The sequence below is a fragment of the Asparagus officinalis genome, chromosome 3, assembly GCF_001876935.1.
Source record: "Asparagus officinalis chromosome 3, Aspof.V1, whole genome shotgun sequence".
NCBI classification, from domain to species: Eukaryota; Viridiplantae; Streptophyta; class Magnoliopsida; order Asparagales; family Asparagaceae; genus Asparagus; species Asparagus officinalis.
The window spans coordinates 60,766,346-60,775,779 of NC_033796.1; positions in this window are offsets into that span (position 1 = coordinate 60,766,346).

A 9,434-nucleotide genomic window follows, 5' to 3' on the forward strand; every position below is an offset into this window, starting at 1 on the left:
ACGTGGAGACTAAAAAGCTACATATTTAACTGACTCCAGTCTACCAGCATAAGAGAAACAATGAGATCCCTAAGCTTCAATTTTAGCAATGAGTTCATGACATTGGTTACGGGACACCCTGCGACGAGAAAGAGGCACCCAAGTAGTTCACTAGAAGTGCACCCTAGCTCCTCATGTGCCAGCAACTGATCGGAGAATTTTTCAAGTCATAGTTCACACCAGCCAGAATAATATTACTCTCAGCTGCATTCACCACAGGGCTAGAGGCAATTGAGAATTGGTCCACTATACTCTGCTAAGCTAATAATGAACAGCTATCAGCTTCGGCAAACAACAGTAAGTCATCCTCAAAGCTGATAATGAATAGTGGAAGAAGATATTCGTTGAGGCAGGATTCAAGAACTATAAGATTATTCTACTAGAAATGTGATCTTTGATTGAAGCATTGCCTTGATCAGTCTTTTAAGAATTATATCGAATTTTTGTTATGGTGGATAGTAGTCTTCTTCCTTTTCTTTTTCCAAAATAACGAAGCTGCAATTGATCGGCAGGGACAACTTCTAAACAAAAACCTCGCCATTATATCTTATTATCTATATGTCCTATTCGTATTTTATCATACTCGATCCCTTTAAAAGTACGAGTTTGAAAAATTCTTTTCATGGTCAATATTACCCTTAACTTTTTTTTAATATTATATTGTTATTCTAATCTATTCTAATTATCCTATGTTCTTTGAATTGATAATTAAATGATTTATCATATTCATAATGGACTTAACATGTTATTAGATAAAAGAGATAGTTTGATATAATTTAAATTCTTTATTTATTTCAGTTCACAAAAAAATCTAAAAAATATGTGCTAGCCAGCATCTAAAAGTTTTTAGACTTTGTAAAAAATATCCTCCAAGTTTTTTAAATTGTAAAAACAAACCTAGAAATTTAAAATTTTATTAAAACATCTTGAAAATTATAAATTTTACTTATTTCAATTAAGTGGGAAATCTGAAAAACCTATGCTAGCTAAAAACTAAAAGTTTTTTTACTAAAGAGAAAGTATCTTGTAAGTTTTGAAAGTTACAAAAACAACCCTAAAAATTCAAAATTTGTAAAAAAAATACCTTAAAATTTTCAATCATATAAACACACTAAAAACCTACAAATAATACAAATAATCTTCAAAGATTTATGAAATTTGCAATAAACATTCTGAACTTTTTACAAATCGTAGAATAAAGCCCTCAAAATTATAAAATTTACAAAAATACTGATAAGTTCCAACCTAGCAGTACATTTAAAATATATGAATTATAAATATCCCTTGCATAATTTATAATTTATAGAAAACACTCTTAGAGTTTCAAAAACTACAAAAAAACAGTCAAAATTTAAATTTTACAAAAAACACCCTGAGAATTTTAAACTTATTAGTAAATTAAAAATATAAGAATTATAAATAGTCTATAAACAATTTACAATCCGTAGAAAAGGCCTATAAGTTTAAAAATTGCAAAAAACCCCTAGAATTCACAATTAAAAAAAAACATGAGAATTTCTAACCTATAGACACTAAAATGAATATAAAAATTACTAAAAACTCCTAAAAATTTTAAAATTTATAAAAAATATTATACTCCCTTTAAAAGTATAGGTTTAGGAAAAACTTTTCATAGTTAATATTACCCATAATTTTTTTGAAAAGAACATAACTATTTAAAAATCTATTAAATTTGAAATTTACAAAAAAAAACACCATTAAAGTTAGTACTTTGCAAATTACCCCTTCAAAGTTTGAAATTTTCAATGATTTTTTACAGTTGATTGATTTTATTGTAATGTTTAATAGTTTTGTGTATTTATAAGTGACAAAATTTTAGGGTGTTTTTATTTATAATTTTTAAAACTTTTGAGAGTGTTTCTTTTATAGTTTTTTAAAAATTCATTGTGTTTTTAGTGTAATTCATAGATACATCAATTAGTGATGATATTGAAGAGTAAGTCGTTCTTTAGATGTATTAGGCTGTAGTCAAGTGTCCACATCACTATTCCTTGGCAGTATAATTTATATATGCAAAAAATTTTAGACAATCTATATAGTGGTTAAAAGGATTTTGACTTTAATGTACTATTTTTTATGAATTATACTTAATGTGAACCCACAATATAATTTTGATTATGGTCATCATAATTTTAATATGTTTGATTGATTGACTATATAGGTATATAGACCATAGATTACTTTACTTTCTCACATGAACTAATATTTGGTGTTTAATAATTTAAATTATAACTTTTAAATTTAATATAAAGAGGAGCTCTAATAACGTTTATTTATTTACCTATAGGATAATACAATCTTAATTCCTATTTTTTATCTTAGGATTTATTCCGCAGTTACACGTATCAAAATAGTAACTAAAATAATAATTATTTATGCTTAAATTAGAATGATTGTAGTTGATCACTCACCATGAAATTTTCTTGAAGATGTATATCTTACTTTCTATAGCTATCTGCACTATCCATATATATTTTATAAATTAGTTGTTAATTTAACATATTAAATTACTTTTCCTTTTTAGAAAATTCTTCTTTGATTTTTGAATTATGTAATCACTATATTACCATTCTAGTATAGAAAGGTCCTCACTTTAAATGGCTTCAAGCCAATATTTAAGTTGAACTAAAGTACATACTATTGCTACTATGTGTATATATTTTTTAAGAAAATCATGTCAACACTTTATTAAACAGAATAGAATATTCTAACCTCTGATATTATAAAAACTAAATGTATCCAATTGAGTGATGAGCAAAAGAGAACTTACATCAGAATAACGTGGATAATAAGATAAAGAGGAAAGATAATGACATTACCAACAGTAGTAAACTATAATATAAAAGTTAACATATTTTGTAGAGTCATTTACTAGCCATAAGCATCGAGGTTTTCATATAAATTTTATAATTATTGAAAAGGATCATATAATCTTATATAATAAAATTGATTTAATACTAAATAGTAATATCATTGTAATAATATCGTTATTAGAAAAAAAAATCATGAACCACTATGTGCTTTACGATATATAAGCTATGCACTCCAAATTATTGTGTCTTTTATAGAGACAAAAAGTATGAGTACGAGCCTCTAACATTTTGCACTCATAACAGCAAAATCCACTTAGTAGATGTGGATATTCCAGATGAGTTATATATCCTATATACAATATAATTGCCTAGACAAGTGAGTCATAATAGCACTTTTTATGCACATTGTTTGGGGTAAGATTTGATAGGGGTCTTGCATCAAAGGAAAAAAACTTTTATATTTAGAGCACATGACGAAATATATCACAATCTCCTTACTCTAATTTGGCAAGAAAATAATTCTTCATACTTTCAGTTTTACTTGTATAATACGGAGAATGAGCTATAAAATTAAATGAGAATATTAGATAATATAAATATGAGTGAAACTATAACTAAAAGTTAATGTGAATATGAGTCAAACCACAACTAAAAATTTAATGGACATATTGCAAGTAAATTCATATGCAAAATTCCTTTATGAATTGAATGATCACCTCTAAAAATTTAATGGACATATTGCAAGTAAATTCATATGCAAAATTCCTTTATGAATTGAATGATCACCTATTTTTTGAAAACTTCAAGATATTAATAAACAGAGAAGTTATACTAGGTCAATGTATTTATAACTCACAAATTGTAGATCACGTGGCCACAGTCTTAGTTGAAGGAAACGATGACAAAATTTCATTGGAGAGAGAGATTATTGAGTTGATGATCAATCTCACAAAAAACTTTATTTTATTTTTTATTTTTATTTTACTTTTATTAATTTAAATAATCATAATATTCAACCACGTGCATTGCGCACGTATCTCATCTAGTTATTTTAAATAAGGAAGATAAAATTATTAAGCAATTTGGAATGCACGGTGTGAGGAGTTCACATCATGTTGCCTATGTAACAAACCCATATAATTATCTTTGTAATTCTCTGCATTGAACTGATTCTACGTCCAATAGAAAACTCAAATCTTTTAAGACTCTCACAACAACATGTCAACAACAACCCCCAAAAGAAGAAGATGATGGAAAAAAACGAAATTAATATAAAAAATTGCCTCCACAATAGCTTATGTTCTACAGCACTTCGCCTAAATATTATGGGAATTCTTTATCTTCAATCCGCAACAAGGGATTATCCCGGATTTGATTTTGATTCTGGGGACAAAAACGAACTAAGGCCAAAAAAAATAATAATAAAAAATAAAAACATTTTTTTATGAAGGGAATAAAAACTAAAAAAAATTAACAAAAAGACTAATAACAACATATTAATGCAACTTGAGGAATTAATATAAAGATAGTTCGAGTATTAGTCGAAAAGTGTATTTTGATCTTTTTAACAATTCAACCTACTTTCATTAAAGGCTTTAGTTAAAGGGCTGTTTGTTTGCCTAAAAAAAGGGAAATCAAATAATAGGAAACCTATTTTTAAGAAAAATTATTTTGAGATTGTTTGGTTGGCTAAAAAAAGAAGGAAATCAAAAAATGAGAGATGAGATGAGATGGGTTGTCACATTATTATTGGATGATGTGTGTGATTTTTTAAGAAAACTTGTTTTGAGGTTGTTTAGTTGGCTAAAAAAATAAAGAAATGAATTATAAGAACCATATTTCCTGTATAGGTTTTTTTCTTGTGTTTGGTTCATTCTTAAAAATAGGAAAATAGATGAGATGAGTTGTCATTATATTATTGGATGATATGACCCACACTTAAGGAAATCAATTTCCTTAGTTTTTTTTAGAAAATGGATGGAAATGAAATGTTAATGAGATGAGATCAATGTTTTAAATATCGGTTATCGCGGATTTATCGGACGGCCAAAATCCTTATCGGATAGCGAAAATCGGGGATATATCGGGGATAAGTAGTATTTATCAGAGTGATATACTGGATGATGTGTATATATAATATTGAAGGAAATTCATGCTAAATACATGCAAAATACGCAACGGAAGACTATATGTATAATTATGCTATGCATGTAGAGAGCATGAAATACATAATAGGACCATCCTAATTAAATATAACATAATCCCTATATTAAAGAGAGCATACAAGAGTTAGAAAGTCATACTTTCGAAGCGTGATTCGATGGAAGATCGAATAACCCCTAGCTCTTGCTCCTTGTAGTAGAAAATCTCCTCGTAGTGGATCTCCAAGTCTTCAAGTGGGCTTGATAAAATGGGAGTCTTCTTGAGACACAAGGTAAGATATCCACCCCCGGGTTCTTCAAATCCTACTACTTCTTCTTGCTCAAAGATTGCTAAAGTTTAGTAAGAGGAGAGCTCTCTTTTATTCTCTTATGGAAAAAAACCACTTAGCCAATTTTTCATTAGTCTTTCCATAAGAAAGAGAGCTCATATTTATAGAGTGAAATGTGTTCATGACATGAATGACTCATCCTATGAGTCATGCAATGAATCATCAAATATCAATAAATAATCTAGTGAGTCATGCAATGAATCATCTTATGAATCATTACATTTCAAAACCATGTGCTAATAAACCATATGCTCAAACCATACCACTAAATGACTCATCTCATGACTCATTATACATTATATGTGTATTTCATAAATGAGAATATCAAATCAATATTGTATTTCATAAATACGATATTTTGTAATTTTCCAATTATTGATTAATAAGTCATCATATGACCAAAAAGTCAATGAGTTGACCAAAAGTCAACTGTTGACCAAAAAATCAACTAGTTGACTAAAAGTTAACTTTATAGGAAAAATACTAGAATTCATTTCCTAAGCACATAGCATTCCGATTTTATCGATATACATAACCGTTTATGTGTATCCGGTAAAATCATATATGCGTATCAATCATACGCATCACTCTATAAATTGTGTTTCATAGGATTCAAGTACGCGCTTGGTGTGACTCTAGGGCCCAACTTAAAAAACTCGGTAGTGGATCATATCCATAAGTACAACAGAGGTGCTAGCTACACATGAAGACTACCCGGGTATAAGTTGTGATAAATGTCTGCAAGATGCTAACACAATTATATCAGGACCACTCAGTGATAATGCCGTACAGTCCGGTCTCTTCGTCAAACCATGTCAAACTATTGAGCCTAGGGTATGGCAAACTGTCAAACCCTAATAGCTTGATTAGTGTTTATTGATATTAAACTCATAACCTATAAGATCAAACTGACACTCAGTTTATCTTATTCACCTTGGCCAAGGATTTCCAGGCTATAGTTATATCAAACAATCTTATGACATCAACCCCTATACTGGGAGAGACGAATCCCTTCTTGGCATCTCAATATCTACTTATGTCTCGGGATGTACCCAACAAGAACCGTTATGCACAATTCAATAAGAACTGTGGTTAGGTAAAAGTCTAAATACATCTTTACTGACATATAAGATATTGCACTCATGCCTCAGGTCAAGAGACTACTATGTACTATATCACTTGAGAACTTCTATTTGACAGTTAAGTATATTACCAACTAGATGTTCTCGGCGAGTCGTTCAGTCAACTCATTCACTAATGAGTCACCTGTATACTGTATCTTGATGTCTCACATCAATGATCTAAGAGATTGATCATCTCCTTCAAAAGGAGAAATAAAGCATACACTAGTCTAAACCAAAGTGATGATGTCCTATCTCAACACTTCATCAACTAGGAACATTTTAGAATATACGTTACCGACTAATCAGATCAGGGCACTTATATCTAACAAACTCCCACTTGCACTAAGGCCAATTATTATAGTATCTAATACCCAATAGCTCAACAAGTTTCTCAAATTGTGAACGAGCAATTGCCTTTGTGAATGGATCTGCTATATTATCTTTTGTGTCTACTCTTTCAATCTTGATCTCCCGACGATCAACTATCTCCCTGATCAAGTGATACTTCCTCAGAATGTGTCTGGACTTGTGGTGAGATCGAGGTTCCTTTGTTGGAGCTATTGCAACATTATTATCACAGTATAAAGGTACTGGATCTTTAATGGTGGGAACAACTTCCAGCTCTAAAAGGAACTTCCTCACCCAGACAGCTTCTTTAGCTGCATCATTGGCTACAATATATTCAGCTTCCATAGTCGAGTCTTCTACTGTATCCTGCTTAGAACTTTTCCAGCTGACAGCCCCTCTATTGAGGGTGAAAATATATCCTGATACAGACTTACTATCATCGATATCGCTCTGAAAGCTTGAGTCGGAAAAAGCCTCCATTCGGAGGTCACTTTTACCGTATATCAAAAATAACTCTTTAGTCCTTTTAAGGTACTTAAGTATATTCTTGACCGCTTTCCAGTGCTCTTCTCCATGATCAGATTGGTATCTACTTACCAAACTGAGTGAATAAGCGATATCTGGTCTAGTACATAACATGGCATACATGATCGATCCTACTGCCGAGGCATAAGGAATTAGACTCATGCGTTTCCTCTCTTCATCAGTCTGGGGAGACATCTTTTTAGAGAGGAAGATTCCAGGAGATGCAGGTACGAAACCTTTCTTGGAATTTTCCATGCTAAACCGTTTTAGCACTTTGCCAATGTATCTAGATTGCGATAATCCTAACATCTTTTTAGATCTATCTTTATAGATCTGAATACCCAGTACACAGGATGCTTCACCTAAATCTTTCATGGAAAATCTTTTTGATAGCCAAATTTTAACTGCTTGTAATGACGGTATGTCATTACCGATTAAGAGTATATCGTCTACATATAAAATAAGAAACGATATAATACTCCCAATTATCCTTTTATACACACATGGTTCATCTGGATTTTTGATGAAACCAAACTCTTTGATAGCATCATCAAAATAGATGTTCCATCTCCGTGATGCTTGCTTCAGTCCATAAATGGATTTAAGCAATCTACATGCTTTTCCACTGCTCTCACTGACTACAAAACCCTCTGGTTGCGTCACATATATGCACTCTTCTAAATCACCATTTAGAAATGCAGTTTTGACATCCATTTGCCAGATCTCATAGTTATAGTGAGCAGCTATAGCAAGTAGGATCCGAATAGACTTTAGCATAGCCACTGGAGAAAAAGTTTTATCATAGTCCAAACCAGGTCTTTGACAAAAACCTTTAGCTACCAGTCTAGCTTTAAAAGTTTCTACTTTCCGATCTACACCCAACTTTTTCTTAAACAACTATTTGTAACCTATGGGTATCACCCCTTTAGGAGCATTGTCTAAGATCCATACTTTGTTGGTGTACATAGAGTCTATTTCGGATTTCATTACATCTTGCCAAGCAACAGAGTCCCTACTCTGAAAGGCTTGCTGATAACTCAAAGGTTCGTCATCATCTATGACGTGATCTAACATGCAACCTTCAATGAGAAAATCATATTATCTCTTAGGTGCATGAGATCGCCTTGGATATCTATGGAGTGGTTGTGGTTCTTCTGGTACAACTGAATTTTCTGGTTCTACTAATTTATCAGTATTTATTTGTATATCTGAAATTTCTTCCAGTTCTACCATGCTCCCACTAATTTCTTTTTCAAGAAATTCCTTCTCCAAGAAGGTAGCATACCGAGAAACAATTATCTTTTGTTCATCGATGTGGTAGAATTGATATCCTTGGGAATTCCTTGGATATCCTACAAATTTACACAATACTGACCGTGCCTCTAACTTTTTGGGATCTTGTTTTTTTACATAAGTATGACATCCCAAAATCTTAATATAATTAAGATGTGGTTTCATCCCATACCATATCTCATATGAAGGTTTAGGCACTGCTTTAGTTGGAACTTTATTCAGTAAGTGTGCTGTTGTTTCTAACGCATACCCCCAGAATGAAAAAGCTAACTCAGCGTTACTCATCATGGAACGTACCATATCTAATAGGGTACGATTCCTCCTTTCTAACACGCCGTTAAGCTGTAGTGTAAAGGGTGAAGTAACCTGAGAGAGAATCCCATTCTCTTTTAAAAACCCTAAGAATTCTGAGCTCAAGTATTCTCCTCCTCGATCCGATCCTAAGAATTCCGAGCTCAAGTATTCACCTCCTCGATCCGATCGAAGAATTTTAACTTTCTTGCCCGTTTGGTTCTCTACTTCATTTTTGTACTCGATAAATTTCTCAAGTGCTTCAGATTTGTGTTTCATCAAAAACACATGTCCAAACCTTGAAAAATCATCAGTAAAAGTAATAAAGTAGGAGTAGCCACCTCTGGCCATTGTAGACATAGGACCACATACATCACTATGTATCAGTCCTAAGAGTTCTGTAACTCTTACTCCAGTTCCTGTAAATGGAGTCTTGGTCATTTTACCTTTAAGATAAGACTTGCAAGTCTCATAAGACTCAAAGTCAAG